Source organism: Canis lupus, chromosome 13 (assembly GCF_011100685.1).
Source record: "Canis lupus familiaris isolate Mischka breed German Shepherd chromosome 13, alternate assembly UU_Cfam_GSD_1.0, whole genome shotgun sequence".
Classification (NCBI taxonomy): Eukaryota; Metazoa; Chordata; class Mammalia; order Carnivora; family Canidae; genus Canis; species Canis lupus.
The window spans coordinates 10,860,326-10,880,471 of record NC_049234.1 but is presented as its reverse complement, the minus strand read 5'-3'; the positions used below and the strand labels follow the sequence as shown (position 1 = coordinate 10,880,471).

General features: G+C 33.9%; 1 pseudogene; it reads right to left on the bottom strand.

Annotated features, from left to right (window-relative positions):
- LOC100855601 overlaps positions 1 to 20,146 on the bottom strand; it is a 130,099-nt pseudogene that overhangs the window by 19,710 nt on the left and 90,243 nt on the right.

Sequence of the window (20,146 nt, the reverse complement as noted above, 5' to 3'; positions counted from 1 at the left end):
AAATAGAGGGGAAGTGGAAAAGGATAATGGATCAAATACTAAATAATCAATAAATATCAAAAGACTAAACTTCTTAGATACATGGCAAAATCAGTCTAATGGATTTGGATCTTACTAGAGACTATTTAATGTAATTCAAATCTCGATTTTTTTTCAAATATCTTTTGGTTAATCTTATCAGAGGATGTGAGATGAAAATATGAAGATGAGAAAATGTTTTTTCTTGATGATACTTAAACAAGGTTGAAGATCAGGCCAGATTCTATAGAGAAAATCTTGGCTCATAACTTTTCAACTCAAGATGAAGTAGAAAAGAGACCATAAAAGGACAGTAAATCAGTCAGATTAAAATGGAGATCTCAAAAAAAAAATTAAAAAATAAATAAATAAATAAAATGGAGATCTCAAATCTTATACAGCAGAATACTGGAAGTTGGAGAAGTTCTTTATTTTTTGCTTAAACAAAAGACTTAAGTATTTATATAACAGCTTACTGGGGTAACTGGAGCTTGCAAAACCATAGAACAAAGTCAAGAGTACAAAATGTTTGTGTAACTTTTAAATATAGTGGACATCATAACCTAAATGTGTTTTCATCATAATCAGCATAAGATATGAATAAGTGTTACAGGAAAAAAAAAAAACGTACACAAATAAGTTTGGCAAATACAGGGTTTTGGTTTTTTTTTTTAAGATTTTTTTATTTTTTTTATTTTAGAGAGAGAGAGAGTCAGATGGGGTGAAGGGCATAGGAAGAGAGAGATAGACTTTACACTGAGCATGGGGCCCCTACACAGAGTTTAATCCCACAACCCTGAGATCATGGCCTGAGCTGAAATCAAGAATCAGACACTTGACTGAGCTACCCAGGCACCTCTGGCAAACACAGTCTTGATATAATTGATTTGCAGTAAAATAAGTAAAAACGTTCTCAAGGCTTTTCTTTTGTAGTTTCTATGTGAATTTCCAAGAAGCCAATATAGAATACAAGAAGCATTTCCAAATTTATTTGAATATGGAGTTTATTTATCACAGAGCACATCATTGGTCTAAATTTATTTGGAATACACTTTAAGAAATGCTGAATTTAAAAAAAAGGATATGAAATGGAGCCATCAAAGATAGAAGGCATATAATCAACTTTGCCTGAGCCTAGTTTTTGATACTCTCTACCAGAAAACGTAGTAGTAAGGATTTAAAGAAAATACATGATTAACTGCAGACAAAATGCCTGCCACTGCTAACAAGAGATAATCATTGAAAGAATGAATTTCTTTGTATTTATTGTCAGTCATTCTGAAAATAATTACCAAATACTAGAGACTCAGACACTGTATGAGATTTGGGGTTTCAAAGATAAATAAAATTAAAATGCCATATAATCCCTGCCCCCAGGGAGCTCACAATCTAGTTGGGTGAGCAGGTGGAAGGAGGAGAGATATTTAAAAGATAATAAAAATCTGCATTGCAGACTTCATAAAAGAAGTACATAACTTAAGTCCATGACCTGTTCATTTAAAAAATCAGTAAGATAAATTTTACATGCAAAAATCATTTTCAGAAATATATACTTTCAAGTTACTTTAAAAGAACTACAGAAAGTGTAACAATCCTGAGTGACATGCATCTTCCTGAATAAAATGGCTTTGTATGAAAACTAGACTTCCTTTGTGCATGCTGCCAGTAATCTGTTTTATACTTTCCATAAAATCCTGTAAATCAAAATCAAACCTCCTGATACACCTTGGAAAAGACAGAATTACAAATAATGTACAAAGGCTAACAGCTGTTGCACCAGATTACCCCTCCTGAAAAATGTGATAATGCAGATCCTTTTCTTTCCTGACAGTCATTTAATAAAATAAAGTTCCCCCAAGTGAGAAGTGCCTGCCAACTAAGCAGGAAAAAAAGGTGTTATGTACGCCAACACCTTCTTTTTTTTTTGCTGTGTCAGGATCCATAAGGGAACATTCTAAAAATGACTTCCATAAATCCCTTTCTTTTGTTCACGTTTTTCCAAGCGTTCTTGTTCTGTGTGATCTTTTTTTGGCTTGGTTCAATAAAGTTATTTGATAGGTTTGCCATTTGTTCTTTCAGGATTATCTAAAGATGTCATCTATGTACTCTTGTCATAATGTCCCAGAATCTGTCACCTAAAATAGATTAACAGCAGTTGGCTTCAATGGTTACGGAGCTCACTTTGCATTTTGTTTCTAGAGAAATTGAAGTAGAAATCAGGAAATTTTTTAATTCTTGGGAAATTAACATAAACTCATTATTGTGTTGAAAGATTGCAGCTCTATAAATACAAATAATTGAATTCAGGAAAAGGCATAACATTAAATAATAATATTGCTAAGCAATGCAAGAAAGAGGACATTTGGTCTATTACTTTTACATATATAATTCAAATGTATAATTCTCAATATATTTTGAGGTAAAATCCAGGAAATAAAAATCTAGTCTTTGGAATTATAAATGGCTTTTAGAAGTCTTACACCATTAGTTGATTTTTTCATCTATTATTCAAAATTTTATCTTATTAAAAACTAAAAAGTAAGTCAAGTACAATAGAAATCCATGGATTCAAATAAGGGAAAAATCCAGAGTTAATGAATGTGGTGCAGATACCTCTTCAAGATCCTGATTTAAGTTCCTTTGGATATATACCTAAAAATGGGATTGCTGGTTTACATTGTGGTTTTATTTTTTAAATTTTTTGATGAAACTCCATACTGTTTTTCATAGTAGCTGCCCCATTTTATATTTCCAGGAAGAGTGCACAGGGTTACAGGTTTTCCACATTCATACTAATACTTGCTACGTTTAGTTGTTTTTTTTAAATAATAGCCATCCTAACATAGGTGAGGTTTTGATTTTCATTTCCCTGATGATTAGTGATGTAGAGCATATTTTTCATATACCTGATGACAATTTTTATATCTTCTTTGGAAAATATCTATTAAGTGTACAAGACGTCAGTATCCACTTTTAATAATGAATAAAACATCCAGACAGAAAAAAACAATAAGGAAATAGTGGACTTGAACAACACTAGATGAAATGAACCTAACACACACTACAGAACTTCTTACCCAATAGCAGTACAGTAGTATATAGTCTTCTCAAGCTTACATGGAGCATTCTCCAGGATAGATCACCTGCAAGATCACAAAATATGTCTTTCATTTGACTTCATAGACTTTTCACCCAGGTTAGTCTTCTGAATTACCTAAATTTTTCTCTTCTGATGGATTTTCAAATAGCTTTACATTTTTACTATAATAACTAAACTAACACTGAAAATCATTGTACATATATTTTTCCTCCCACTTTTAAATTAGTTGCCGGAAATTGATTCTTTGTTTTTTTTTTTAATTTTTATTTATTTATGATAGTCACACAGAGAGAGAGAGAGGCAGAGACATAGGCAGAGGGAGAAGCAGGCTCCATGCACCGGGAGCCCGACATGGGATTCGATCCCGGGGCTCCAGGATCGTGCCCTGGGCCAAAGGCAGGCACTAAACCGCTGCACCACCCAGGGATCCCGAAATTGATTCTTTGAAGTAGATTCAGTCACCTAAAGCTCAGGAAAATTTTATGGTGATGGATGATTAACAAAATTCTGTACAAAACTTTGTGATCCTTCACTCTATAGTAGAACTTCTTATATTCTGATCTTATTCTTCATAGGATATATTTTTTTTATTATTGGTCATCATTTTCTCACAATACTGTTTTGAAGATAGATAGGGCTTATGTATTAATTAAAATTTTTTAAATTAATTAAAATATTAACAATCATCATAAATTGAATGCTCACTATATACCAGCATACCTAAACTGTTTTATGTGCTAATTTTCATTATTCCTATTTTACAGATAAGGAAACTAATTTTTCAGTGAAGTAATGGGAATTTTCAAGTTCTCAGACTAGAATGACCTTAGCTTGAGGTATAGAGGTATTTAAACTAAGTCTAACTCTACAACTGTACCCTACCTGAGAGTCAGAACTCAAGTACCCCAATCAGGTGATGGAATTCTTTCATCCCTCCTTATACTTAAGTCTTAGTACCAACCCATTACTTAGATTCCATTATATCTGGGGCTCTATTTTCCATCCCAACTCCAGAGAGAAATACATTTATATATCCCACAGTGGTTTGACTTTATCCAATTGCTTACCTACTCTGATTTACAAGTTTTCTAATCTTTTTATCACTCTGTTTTTCATCCTGTCCAGTATTTATATTTAGTTATTGTTTAATTCTCATATGCAAACTTTTCCATGCTTACTACCTATTGCTTACTACCATATTCTTAGAGTATTTTGTTCTAAATAAAATCTCTCTTTGAGGTGCTTGAGTGGCTCAGTCGGTTAAACATAGACTCTTGGTTTCTGCTCAGGTCATGATCTCAGGGTCATTGGGATATAGCCCCACATTTGGCTCCATGTCCTGTGTGGTCTGTTTGAAATTCTCTCCTTCTCCCCCTGTCCCTCCCCCTGCTTGCACACACACTCTCTCTCTCACTCTAAATTAAAATAAATAATTACAATTTTTTAAAAAAGTGTGTCTCTTTATCTGTATCTGGTTTGACCTCACAGCCTCTCTATCCCAAAATCAAGCTCCAATTTTCATCTCCATGAGATCTCATCTCCATATACCACTTAATATAATTTGCACTTTGTCTTCCCCCATATTATCTGGCTTACCATATTTCAGAGAATAAAAGGCTATTTTTCCCATTTGTGTTAGATTCTAAATTAGTTTTTAAAATTAACTTTACATAATAGCTAAAGGATTCTCTTTGAGAAAAATATATATTTCTTATCACTTTCTCCTGTTACTACTGATATGTATACTAATACACCCAGAAGACAGCTAAATGTCATATGAATTTTATAGTTCCAGGCAGACCTTTGATAATCACAGCATCCCTCTTCCCTCTAGAAGTCCATGTATTCAATAATGCTTGGTCCATGATCTTTGATTGCAGATTTTGGTCCAATGGTCTCAAAACTGCTACCAAGAGACCAGGTAAGAAAATATGTGAAAAACGCATATTAAGTTATCTTTATCCCTCTATCCCGTGTTGCAGTGCATTTCCAATATGTAACACTCTTATCTCGGTGATACTTTCATACTATCTTGGGTCCTTCTGCAAGAAAGAAAAGTAACATAAGGAAAATATTAACATTATTGATATTATGGACCCCTTCTCCTGTGACATACTAAATTTTAAAAGAAGTGAAAAAAATTGGAGAGCTGTATTTCATCATAAAAAAATCACCATTATTACAGAATTAATAATTTATCTGACACAGTCCAGCTGGCCAATTTGAAATGAATGTTGGAAGATAGTAACTCTATTTATTCTCCTCCTAATAAATTACTGTGTTAAAAAATTAGGATAAAAAAGAATAAATTAGTATTTTTCATGTTTCCCTTCCTTTCCTTCCCATTATTTCATGTTACCCTTTAATGGATACTCATTGCCCAGCCAATAATCCCTAGCAGTCAAGATTTTACATGGTCTGTTCTCAATTTACCTCTTCATTCTTCAATGAATGAATCCTATAAATCCTATGTTCAAGCCAGAATTGAAATGACTCAATATTCCCTGAAGCAGCCGTAAGCATTCCTACCTCACTAGAATGCCAACTTCACCTTCAGCCTCTCTAAATTCTCCAAGACCTAATTTAATCATTTTTAATTTTTCCTAAATCACATGGGTAGTCTGAAGTACCTGAAGAATGCTATGGTCTGTGTCACTAGAAAAAAAACACACATGATGGCACACACATTTTGCTTATAAAATCTAGAGTCTGTATTCCTTTACATTTAGGAACACTTAGCCTGCTTGATACACCATTTCTTTATGAAATCTTTATTTTTGGCAATGTCATATAATGAGAAGTATATTAGACAATGATAGAAAATCTCAGGTTTCCGAGTTCTGCAATTAACTTGGACAAGTCATTTCACCATTTTGTTCCAGTTTTGAACATAAAATAAGAACCAAGGTATATTACCCATGAATTGCTATCCAACTTTCAAACCCTAATTTTGAAATCCACATTCAAAATGTAATCATAGGATGCAATGTTTTTAGTTGTCTCCATATTTTCATCCACTAATTAATTTAATTCACATTTTTTGAGAGCTAATATGGCATCAGACACTGTAGTTAGATATTTTGGTATTAGTAGAATGAAAAACTCTAGAACTTATTAGAAGATTTTGGTAAGCTAGAGATATACTCTAAGCCATTTGCACCTAAAAGCAGACCTCATTACTTTGGCTGAATATCAGAATCTAATTTCTTTTATTTCCTGCTCTCACAAGTGGCCAATAAGTCTTCAATAGCCATCAACTTTCTTTCCCGATTACATGTTAAACAATAGGACCTTCTCATAATTAAAAGTAAAACATCAAGGAAAAGCTCTAATGGTTTGCTTTATTATTATTTAATCATGTGTTTTCAAACCTTTTTTATATTGAAAATTACATGTTTGTGGGGTGCCTAGGTGGCTCAGTTGGCTAAGTATCTGCCTTTGGCCTAGGTCATGATCCCAGGGTCCTGGGATTGAGCCTTGGGTCAGATTCCCTGCTCAGAAGGGAGTCTGCTTCTCTCTCTCCATCTGCCCTTCCCTCTCCTCATGCTCTCTCCCTCCTCCATTCACTGTGAATCTCAAATAAACAAAATCTTTAGAGAAAAATAAAATTACATGTTTGTTTATTGTAAACTTTAGACCTTTTAATCATCTTTGTATTCTATACACTTTGTATGTAACTGAGGATCAGTAGACATCCACTGATTTGAATTGTAATACTTATCCCAAATCTATTCCTGTCAATTTTAGTGCCTAGTATTTCACAGAGCAAGATTTAATAATGCCATTTTGGGCCATCCAATTCAAACAGCCCCAAAGAAGAAAGGTAAATTATTTCTTATCATTTAACCTACTTGCAACTCTCCCCAGGTTGATGCTTCCTGGTACTTAGTAACAACTGTTGTGTCTTGAATAACTACTAGATCATGTATGTACTTTATTCATATCTATTAAGTTTATCAGTTCAACAAATAATTATTGCCTACTCTGTCAAAAAAGTTAGTTCTAGACTTTGAGAATTCAAAAATAAGGCATCTTTGATTCCCAAGGAATTTCATTCCAGTGAGAGAAACAAGCAATAAACATGTATATAAATGAGCAAGATAATTTTAAAAAATAGTCTATGCTATGAGAAAAACAGAAACTTATGGTGATACCATAGATTGACTGGATAGGAGAGGACTGTCTGAGATGACAGTAAGCTTAGAAGTGATTGACAAAGTTGACCATGTGAGAATTTAAACAATCTAGGTAAAGAGGGCAATGTCTTCAAGATGCAGAATAGAGTTCTGTATGGCTGACATTTGATTCTTTAAGAGCAGTTGCAGTAGATCACATTCAAAGTTGTATGTAGGAGTCAGAATAATGTTACCGCTCTAGGAGAAATAGAAAATGTGTGTGTATATGTGTATATATATATATATATATATATATATATATATATATATATAGCAAGAATTCCATATTATCTAATTTAACCTTCAATGGTAGGTTTCATTCATCCCAGTTCATAAGAAAGTAATTTGAAATTCATTACCTTTGTGTAACTTAGCTAGAGAGTAGGATGACAAGAAAGGATTGTTTCCAGATCCCATATTAATCCTGCCCTGATTATGTTTTCCAATTCTTGATCATGGTCCATTTTAAGGGCACACTATTCTCCTTCTCCTGTATAATCCATCCCCAAAGCTTCTCTCCTCCACATGGATATGCTAGTTAAATTTTTGAAATCTCCCTTGACTAAATTTTTGGTACCAATGGTGACAATCTTCCCATACTGTTAATATCTGGGATTCTTAACTAAACCTCATAACCCTTAATATTGTGTGCCACATAGGTTTCACTTTAGCCCAACCCTATGCTATATCTAGTGGGGCAGCCTGTCTGGGATTCTTGACTTATAAATTAGAAAGTGATTAAACTTCTCCAGAGAGAAAAACAAAACATTTTTTTTTCCAAAACTAAAAGGAAAAAAAACATGTTGGAGATATAGTTTTTGGATTACAATATTCAAATAGTGAGTAAGTCAAAAAGAAAGCAGAGAACAAGAAAGAAATTTTGTTATAAACAGAAAAGAAGTTTTAAACAGATGGAATCTTTAATGAGTAGGATGATAGAATCTAATCAAATTTTGCTAAACAAGATTGAGTGGCTAAAAACCAAACTCAATTGTGTGTTGCTAGACTCCAGGGTCGGTGAATTCTGAAGGAGGAGATGATTTGATTGCGTTTATGAAAATACGGATTCCTAAGTTACTGAAGACCGATACAGAGAATGATCAAATTAGAGTAAAAGGGCATTTTCAATGCCATCGAGAACTTTAATAATGTAAGAAAACAGGTGGCTCCAATATTTAAAATCTCTGATAACAAAATGAGTCATAGATATTTCCAAAAAGGACAGATAAAATCACTTTTTTTAAATTGTCATTCATTCTGGCTGTCTTACAAGAGCAGGTAAATGAAAGATAAATCTTCCACTTATTCGTGCTTTAAAGAAAATAGCTATGATAAACAAAGCCTATAGGGAAATCCTTAACTAAGAGGTTCTGGCTTTTTTTTTTTTTTTTCTATTGCACCTCATCAAGATCTACAGTAATGAGATTCAACAGCAATGGAAAATACCAAAAGTAACACTAGTTCAACTGGTCACCTACTCAGAATATTAACTATCTCGTATACACTTCTCATTATGTGCCAAGACTTTGATTTTTTTGTTTATAAGTTGTTTTGTCTGTTTTTACATATATAAACTCATTTTAATACAACTTTCTGAGGTGTTTATATTGGTTTCTTTTTACAAATGAGAAAACTATATCACAGACATGTTAATATCTTGCACAAGGTTAGACAGTAAATTATGGATCATAGATTCAAACCCAAGAGGTCCAACTTGACATTCTATGCTCTTAACCACTATATTTTTCCACAAGGCACGTGACTGATTGCGTAATGTGCAAACATCCATTACTCAGTTAATTTAACCTTAAGGCACAACTTTTCCCTCTCAACTATAGCCTCAATCCATCTTCTCAAGTTAACTATGTCTGTTATACAGTCTTTATGAAATCAACTGCCCTCTTTCAGTTTATCTTTACTTCTGCACAAGTCAAAACCTCACATCATGTCTGTTCATCCCTTCTGGTCATTCTAAATGGGTTTTTTTTTTACACTCAAAGAATTATTTTCCCAAATAAATTTTGGCGTAACCAACAGAATTTGAGGAGGTATGCTCCTATAATTGCAAAAATAATACTGTTCAGCAATTTCCAGATCAACCTTCCAGAGATAAGTTCCGAAAAGTCCCCCTACTCTTCCTACTAGATCACTGCTTCCATCATCCTATTATCCCTAATTATTATCCTGGGTGCAAATATCTCTCTACCAATTTCTTTAAGTCAGTGACCATACAGCTTGGAATAATAGTCCAGAGGTTCTTTCCATCCTTAGCTAATCTGATCATTTTGATATTTCTACTGGATTTCAATAAAGTCATCTTATTACCTTGATCTTCTTCCTAAGACCTCCTCCCATGTTATTTCCAAGAAGATCATGTTTGTTCGAATATCATCCCTTTCCTTAAATCATCTCCAGTTCCAACTGCACTATTGCCCACTCTCCAAAGAAAAACTGTGATTACAAAGCCAATTGGGAAATTCTGCTATGACCCTGCCCTTTTTAAAATTTCCACATCCATCATGCAAACAACTTGTACCCACTTTCATTTCAGCAAAGCATAATAGTTTCAGTGACTGAGTCACAATCTTCCTCTTTATTCTCTCCTTATTCCTTTTCTACAGTCCAGTCTCACTTTTCTTTACCATCTTCATCATCAGGACCCTGCTTCACCTCTTCTGACTTTAATTATTTTTTAAAGATTTATTTATTTATTTTGGACAGAGAGCAGAAGTGGGAGGAGCAGAGTCCGAGCAGACTCTGCTCGGCACAGAGTCTGATGTGGGGCTCAATCTCATCACCCAGAGCTCAGGACCTGAGTAGAAACCAGGAGTTGGAGGCTTCACCAATTGCACCACCTAGGCGCCCCTCTCTGACTTTATAAAACAAGAAGCAAAATATTACGATTGGTTTTGTAAGTCAATCAGAATGTTTGCAATTCCAAGACCACAAAGTCTAAAATTTAACCTTCTAAACACATTCTGACAGTGACTCACTTACCACAATTCTTGTTCTGGAATCTGCTCCAGAAAATGTAATTAGTTTTTACAAATATTCAGAATTTGAAATGGCCTCATTCAGTCCTTAATGAAGAACATTTACACTTCTCTTGAGATGGCCCTTGAGAGTTTGCTAAAAATATTTAAGGATGGAAAGATCAACACTGGTGGACAAAGATGTTAAGAGCCACTTAATTTGGACTTATAGACACTTAAATTCATCTGTTGGTTTTATTTTTTTTTTCATCTGTTGGTTTTAGTTCTCAATTTCAAAGCAATGTGAAATTCATTTGTTCCCTCTATCAAAAAACATATCTTCACCTACTTAAAGCAAGTCTTCTCATTTTTATCAATTTCATTCTTTTCATCTTTTTCATGTTTACTTTGGCTAAATGGATGCTAATTTGCAAAGCTTTCATTAAAATAAGTTCTAGAGAAGTGAGTAGCTTTCCATGGCTTCAGAAATGCATACACTATCACACAGAAAAATCAGATGTGGACATGTATTTACTTTGGTATCTTCAGTGTTTAGAATAGTCCCTAAGACACAGTAGATATTCAAAAAAATTAAACAATGAATAAATGAATAAAGAGTATATTCCAGATGTGCTATATTTAAATCAGAGTATAATGGAATAATTATCACTGTGCTTGCAGTGATAATATGAGTTACTTTTTTTTTTAATTTATTTTTTATTGGTGTTCAATTTACTAACATACAGAATAACACCCAGTGCCCGTCACCCATTTACTCCCACCCCCCGCCCTCCTCCCCTTCTACCACCCCTAGTTCGTTTCCCAGAGTTAGCAGTCTTTACGTTCTGTCTCCCTTTCTGATATTTCCCACACATTTCTTCCCCCTTCCCTTATATTCCCTTTCACTATTATTTATATTCCCCAAATGAATGAGAACATATAATGTTTGTCCTTCTCCGACTGACTTACTTCACTCAGCATAATACCCTCCAGTTCCATCCACGTTGAAGCAAATGGTGGGTATTTGTCATTTCTAATAGCTGAGTAATATTCCATTGTATACATAAACCACATCTTCTTTATCCATTCATCTTTCGTTGGACACCGAGGCTCCTTCCACAGTTTGGCTATCATGGCCATTGCTGCTAGAAACATCGGGGTGCAGGTGTCCCGGTGTTTCATTGCATCTGTATCTTTGGGGTAAATCCCCAACAGTGCAATTGCTGGGTCGTAGGGCAGGTATATTTTTAACTGTTTGAGGAACCTCCACACAGTTTTCCAGAGTGGCTGCACCAGTTCACATTCCCACCAACAGTGTAAGAGGGTTCCCTTTTCTCCGCATCCTCTCCAACATTTGTTGTTTCCTGCCTTGTGAGTTACTTTTAATTGTAACTTCACCTATCTTATACTAATTCAATGTTTTAAAAATCCAAGTGTAAGTTTTTAGTTTTCCTGTTACATTTCATTTTCTTAAATGTAGCCCATCTTATTATTCAAAATCTTTCTGAAACATAATGCTTTAGTGCATCACATTAGAGATTCCTAGCTTTGTGTCTTCCACCTCTTTGATTCAAATGACTTCATAGGCATATGATATAGAGAAATGTTATTTATTATGTCTAGATTCCAAGCATTGTGTTAAAAAAATTTGCACAGAGCTTTTCCTAACACATCTACTCTCTTTGCCATCTTCCCAGAATTTCCTCCCATGCTGTTGATAAGCTGCCATATATGCTGTTATATAATTACTGATTAAAAAGTACAATTCTGTACAATTCAAGAAATCCCATCTCAATCATTGATTCAGACATTCATTGATCCAATAAATATTTAATGAGTGCCCAGGCACCGCTTTTGTAGTGTCAGGCACTTTTGAGGTGTCAACGTTATTACGTTTCAAAAAGTCCTCACCCTCAGGGGGAAGACAAATAAGTATAAAATATGATGGCAGATTCTGTTAAGTTCTACGAAGAAAAATAAACTATGGTAATATGAATTGAGTGTAAAAGTACCTATTTTAAATAAGTAGTGAGGAAAACCTTCTTAAAGATGCAGAAACTTAAATGAAGTGAAAGAAAATCATGTAAATAGGTGAAGAGGAACTATGAAGCTTTGGGGTGAAATTATGCCTGGTCTATTAAAACAAACAAACAAACAAACAAACAAACAAGAAAAAAAGCCAGTGTAGCTGAATCAGATACCCAGAATGAATCAATTATTATTCAACACATCTTGGCTCTGACCAGCCAAGTAGTCACTTATTCTTATAATCTTACCATGACTTACTTAGCTCATATTTATTCATTTTATGGGCAGAGACACCAAGAGAAATAATGTGAAAAGTCTTTCTTGATTCCAGGTATATGGTATTTCTAATGCTGCTGGATATGGTAACTCACGGACTTCCTAAGTCTACTTACCTTCTAAACCAACACCGACATGGGGCTTATCCAGTCAATTATTAATTCTATGTCATTCTACAACCCCATACTTCTTTGTTCTGCTAAAACTGTATGCTGATTAACTTTCCACTAATTCTCAACGTTATCTGATTTACTATGTTATCAATAGCAGCCATTCTAAAATCCCTACAGCTTAAGCTTCCATGACAACATCTCATTTGAGGTCGTCCACAACATATTGTTTTCTCAATATTGACCTTTCTCACCAATAAGCTTTTTGACTATTTGCTCATTATCACTTTTTCCCAGCTTTCTCAGTTTGCCCTCCACTGCCCTCACATACTGAAAAGTTTAATTTTCCACAACTATGATTTTAGAGTATACTGGTATAAGGCTATCAGATTTAGATTTAGAAGAAATTTTTATTGTTGACTTCATTAGCTCCAAGAAATTGAATGATAATGTCTCCATATGTCAATTTCTTCATCTGTAAGTTGGAAATAATACCTTCTTGCATGGATCCTTAGAATAACTTTACAACATCTCTTTCTCTTGCTCAATATTCTTCCTTTTTTAGTTTAAGTGATTCTTATATCCCAATAAACATTTTCTCTATAATGCTAGAACTACAAGGCCTGTGCCTCTGCATAGATTGCAATATGGACACCGCAATCAGTGTCCAGAATACTTTTGCAACTAACCTCCCCCCCTTCTTGTTAAATGGCTGTGTGTTTTGCATACATAGCTCCAAGTTGTAGGACTTTGTGTATGTCTCTACTATTATATCTTGTCTTTCCCATGGGACTAGAAGATACTCTAGTTTTTAAAGCCTTAGATACTATTCTATTTCCTCTTCCTATGTATGTTCTTTTTGTGTCTCAAAATGTGTCTTGTATATATTAGGGGATCACTGACAGCCACTGCATATAGCAGTGTCTGCAACACTGTAGACACTCAATAAATGTTACTGAATGATGAAAGAACAGATGAAGTACTACCTTTCTGAAGTGAATTTCACAGAAGTTTTACTCCAGGAAAAACTAAAATGTCTAGGTATAATGTAACTTTTCTGAGAATACAAAGCCAGCAAGTAAAAATTATATCTTAACTTTGTAAACATTCTAATTTTACAAAGTACTTATTAACACACTGCATTTTCATAATTGATCTGCGTGTATTACACACAAATAAAAGTAAAGAGAAGAAATGAAAAATGAAAGATTAAGAGCAGGAAAAAATATATTCAATTTAATTAGTTTATTAACCAATTGGGGCAGCATTACAAATGTTGCTGACTGTTAACCAAAACATTATTCATGATTTAAGATTTATGATGCTTCCCTTGACTCTTACCACTTCACAGTGCCTTCATCTTTACTGTATCCAAACATATACTTGGTACTCCTTCCATAGCAAACTTACCTACCACTATTACTTCTAACCATTTGTTCTATCTGGATGCGCAGTGTGCAATTCAAAGAGATTCAACTACATGAAATATGGTCTAATTAATATTTACTGAGAGTCCCTAAGATGCATCATTTACTAAATGAAGAATGATTTGTTTTTATTTAGCAGCAACATGATATAATTTAATCTAGAAGTGTAGTTGAAAGCTCCTACAAGTAGTAATTAGAGAAGGATGAATGTATAAATGACCATGCAGGCTTTTGCCTTTTAGGAAGGAGAGATCTGTACGGCACACACAATCGAAAATGAAACAAAGGGTTCGTTTATTTTCCCTTCATATTCTAGATCCAAATTTACTGGTTTGAACACTAACCTAAGTTATTTAGAACTTCACAGGAGAAATTCCATATAGTGCATGCTGACATCTGTAAGCACCATGAACTGGGTAAAAAAAACAAGAATATAATGTAGATTTTTAGCAACTTGAATAAAGAAACTCTTTACACAAAGATGTTCATCATAAGTAATGAAATAAAATTTATACTGACTTTTACTCCCTGAGCAGATCACTGACAAAAGAGAGATCAACTTGCAAAATATACTCAAGGAGACCAGAATGTCTTTCAGAAGAGCTACAAAGATTAATTCTACCAACTAAGTTAAAGTCTCCTTGGCAGTTATGTTGTTCCATCTTATTTATAGCTGTGGTCTATGAATTATTGCAGATGTAGTAACAAGTTACTACAGAGTAACAAGTTACCAACCAAAAAATTGGGAGAACAAATCCAACAGACAGATATATTAGTTATCGCAGGATAAAGAACTGTATGATCCCACAGCATCTGCTAGAGTGTGCATTGTACTAAAGCTGGCATGAGCATGGTGGATACTGCAATGTTTTGCACTGCTGAGCCAATCATGTCTGAGCAAATCATGAAATCTGAAGTGAATTTTCAGTAGCTTTTAAATTCATTCTTTTCATTGCTCATATCTCTTTCCATATGGACACCCTCTGCTTAGGTGCTAAAATCCAGGCTTTTCTTGTCCCTTAACTGAACTGTTCTTGCCAGTTGCTCTCCTTTCGTGGTGGAAATGTGTACCGTTTCCTTACTTTCTTTTTACATTATGAAAACTAATCTCTTCTGTCTCTACCCTCCACATTAGATCCTCCTTACTTTCTTGTTACACACACATGGCTGAAGAGTCACCCCCCAAGTTTCTGATTCAGTAGACACTTCCAACAAGTTCCCAGGTGATGCCGATGCTTCCAGTCCGGGGACAATCTTTGAGAACTACTGATATCAAGTATTTATAAGTTCTTTAATATTTAGTCACTAAAAGATAATGTTAACAGCTTGAAGTCCCTCCAAAGGTATTATTTTTGTAATATTAGATAATATAATTAATATAAATGGGTGTATCTCTGAGCACATGGAAGAGTTCCTGGCACATAACAAATTTCCATAATGAGAATTTGAAGATTATAAAACATTTTCATAGCCTGCATTTACTGGGCTCAAAATAGTTAAACGATAAATCTCAGACTGCAGCATACTAGAGAAATCTTCGAGTGTGTGCAGCCCAGTAAGCGTCCTAAAGTCAATGACTTCCACACAGCAGGGAAAGCTTTCTCAGGTGGTGACCAACCTGAAAGCTATTCACTTACAGCCAATATCTGAAACAATCCAGATGACCTTTCTCCTGCTAGAGAAGGATATAACCTCTGGCTTACAAGTAGGCATTTTGTACAATAACTATTAAAAGAGAACAAACATTCTTAAAGCTTCAGTCTCCCAAAAATCTATTCAGGACCAACTTAGAAACAGTGAGAGCCAGAGCAACAGAAATCCATAAATGTAGAAGATGTAGTTTAGAAAAATGCAGATAGAGAGAGGCCCTAAAAGTAGCTTAAACCCTAGAACAAAGAAGAGCCCATTTTTGATTCAACAGGTGTGATGTAGGAATGGCATGGGGCCCAGAAAATTAGCAGGGCAACAAAAGAAAACGAGTTTCCAAAAAAATTCCATTTGTCACAATGTCCATTTTTTACTGTTGGGGTAAAGGATATACAAAATTATATTTAATTTGAAACACATGTTTAAATTAAACATATATAGAAAATTCAGCACTTAGGAATTATAAAGAAATTCTTTCTGAACATTGAGTGAGCATAGGAAGTATTATTCTTTAAGAATTAGTGTCATAACAAGATATATTTCTCCCCTGGAAGCACAGCACTGCATTTTGGTCTACAACACTCAATCCTGTGAACTCATTCATGGTATGCCCATGTGACAGATAAAAAGGAAATTGAAGAGTAGAGCTGGGGCTAGAACTCAGGTCATTTGAGTGCAAATTCAGAATGCATTTCATATCCAAAGCTATCTCTTTTTAGTATCTTGCAGTTAAAGTCCTAGTAATTATTTAACAGAATGCTACAACAAAATCTAGGAGGAACATATCAAGAATTATCAACTGTGCAAGTATTCTAACAGGATCTATTCTTGAGACAAAATTATACTTTGTGATTTTGAAGCAAGTATTTTTCATCAAATACCTCCTTCTCTTCAGTCAACACTTTAGTTTGGTGGATAATATTAACTTTAGTAGCAGTATTTGAATACAAAGAAAATGTATTACAAAAATGCAAATGAATATCTTTAGATTAAAAATCTCACCATCCTGTATAGCCTATGCTTTACCGTATCTCTACTTATTTTAATTTTTGAGCAGTATTTCATTAGGAAAATCTTTCTAATAATATCAAAAATAATTAAAAGATCAGTATGGAGGCAGTTTTACAGTTACATCACTGACATCCATGAAAGCCTATGTCACATGAAATTCAGCATCTTGGGGTCCAAAGGAGACTTATCCAGCATTTATTCCAACCACCCACTGGAATAAAATAGAAATGGAAAATTTGAAATTGGGTTGACCTAAATCTGAATTCCAACTCCAGCACATATCAGTGGTTGAATGTCAACCTCTCTGAGGCTTGGTGTATTCATCAGTAATCAAGATTGCAGAAATAGAAATTCCCTAACTTACCTAACACCCATATCAATTATTCCCTCTTCATGTAATTTTGTCTATTTCATATTTTGCATTTATAATAATATACAATTTATTTATTTGTTCACTTAATTACTTGTCTCCTGTACCAAAATGAAAGCTCTGTCAAGTTAGGAACCACATATGTCTGGTTCACCATTATATCCCCCATGTTGAGCACAATCCTGGTATACAGTTGATGATCAATAATTATTAATGTCAGACTTCTAAATCATTGTTGCATTTTGTTCAAATGCAAATCAACTGAAAATCCTAACCAAAATGTTTGTCAATTGGTACAAAAAATATCAGCTTTAAAAAAAAAAATCCAGTATAGGGGTGCATGGGTGGCTCAGTCAGTTAAGCATCTGACTCTTGATTTCCACTCAGGTCATGATCATAGGGTCCACACTGGGCATGCTTCAAATTCCCTCCTGCCTCCATCCCCACCCCTGCTCTTTTTCTCTCTCTCTCAGAAAAAAAGTATTTTTGGTTTGTCTCTTTTATTTTTCTTTGTTTCTTAACCACATATTAATGGAATCATATGGTATTTGTCTTTCTCTGATTGACTTATTTCATTTAACATTATACTCTCTTGATCCATTCAAGTTGCAAATTGCAAGATTTCATTCTTCTTTATGACTGAGTAAAATTCCATTGTATGTGTGAGATATATATATGTATATATATGTATATATGTTCATCTATTGATGGACACTTGGGCTGCTTTCATACTTTAGCGAATGTAAAGAATGCTGCAATAAACGTAGGGGTGTGTATATCTTTTTGAATACTCTTTCAGTAGATATCCAGTAGTGGGTTTACTAGATCATATGGTAATTCCATTTTAAAATTTTTGAGGAATTGCATACTGTTTTCCATAGTGGCTAAACCAATTTGCATTCACACCAACAGTCCAAGAGGGATCTTTTTCTCCAAGTTTTGCCAACACTTCTTTCTTGTGTTTTTGATTTTAGCCATTTTGACAGGTGTGAGGTAGTATCTCATTATGATTTTTATTTCTACTTCCTTGATGATTAGTGATGTTCAGCATCTTTTCATGTGTCTATTGACTATCTGTATGTTTTCTTTGGAGAAATGTCTGTTCATGTCTTCTGCCCATTTTTAAACTGGATTATTTAATTTAGGGGTGTTGGGTTGTATAAGTTGTTTATACCTTTTGGATACTAACCTTTTGCCTTATCAGTTATGGCATTTGCAAATATCTTCTCCCATTTAATAGGTTTTTAGTTTTGTTGTTTTCTTTGCTGTTCAGAAGCTTCTTATTTTAATATAGTCCCAATAGTTTATTTTTGCTTTTGTTTCTCTTGCCTCAGGAGAAAAATCTAGAAAAATGTTGCTTGGCCAAAGTCAGAGAAATTACTGTCTGTGCTCTCTTCAAAGATTTTTATGGTTTCAGGTCTCACATTTAGGTCCTTAATTCATCTCAATTTATTCTTGTGTATTGTGTATAAAAGTATTCCAGTTTCATCCGTTTCCATGTAGCTGTCCAGTTTTCCTAAGATCATTTGTTAAAGAGACTCTTTCCCATTGCATATTCTTGCCTCCTTTGTTGCAAATTAATTGAGCACATAACCGTAAGTTTTTTTCTAAGCTCTCTATTCTGTTCCACTGATCTCTGTGTCTATTTTTGTGCAAATATCACACTGCTTTGATCACTACATTTTTGTGATATAACTTGAAATCTGAGATTGTGATATCTACAGTTTTGTTCTTTTTCAGATTGCTTTGGCTGTTCAGGATTGTCTATGGTTCATACAAATTTTAGAATTATTTGTTCTAGTTCTGTAAAAAAAATGCTGTTGTTATTTTCATAGGGATTAAACTAAATCTGTATATTGCTTTGGGTAGTATGGGCATTTTAACAATATTTGTTCTCCCAATCCATGAGCATGGAATATTCCCATTTGTTTGTATCATCTTTCACTTCTTTCATCAATGTTTTTAACATTTTCAAAGTACAAGACTTTCACCTTCTTGGTTAAGATTATTCCTAGTTATTTTATTATTTTAAGTGAAATTGTAAATAGGATTGTTTTCTTAATTTCTCTTTCTGCTGTCTCATTATTAGTCTATAAAATGCAATGGATTTCTGTATATTAATTTTGTATTCTGAGACCTTACTGAATTCATTTATCAGTTCTGGTAGTTTTTTGGTGGAGCCTTTAAGATTTTTTTAATATATTGCATTATGTCGTGTGAGATAGCAAAAGTTTTACTTCTTTCCTCCTGATTTAGATCGTTTTATTTCTATTTCTTGGTCAGGGCTTCCAGTACTATGTTGAATAAAAGTGGTTAGAGTCAATATCCTGGTCTCTGATCTCAACGGAAAAGCTCTCAGTTGAGTATGATATTAGCTGTGGGTTTTTCATATATGACCTTTATTATGTTGAAGTTATGTTCCTTCTAAATGTATTGTGTTGAGGATTTTTATCACAAATCGATGCTGTATTTTGTTGAATGCTTTTTCTTCATCTATTAAAATGATCATATGATTTTTATTTTTCTCTCGTTAATGTGATATATCATGTTGATTGATTTTTGAATATTGAACTACGCTGTATCCCAGGAATTAATCCCACTTTATTATCGTAGTTGATTTTTTAAATCTATTTTTGGATTTTGTTTGCTAGTATCTTGTTGAGTATTTTTGCATCTATCTTCATCAGAGATATTGGCCTGTAGTTTTCTCTTTTTGTAGTGTCTTTATCTGGTTTTGGTATCAGGACAATGCCGGCCTCATGGAATGAGTTTGGAAGCCTTCCTTCTCCTATTTCTCGGAATAGTATGAAAAGAATGGGTGCTAACTCTTCTTTAAATGTTTGGTAGAATTCACCTTTGAGGCTCTCTGGTCCCGGACTTTTGTTTGTTTGGAATTTTTTATTACTAATTTAATTTTGTTACTGGCAATTATTCTGCTCAAGTTTTCTATTTCTTCCTGACTTAGTTTTGGTAGGCTATATGTTTCTAGGAATTTACCCAAGTCTTTTAGGC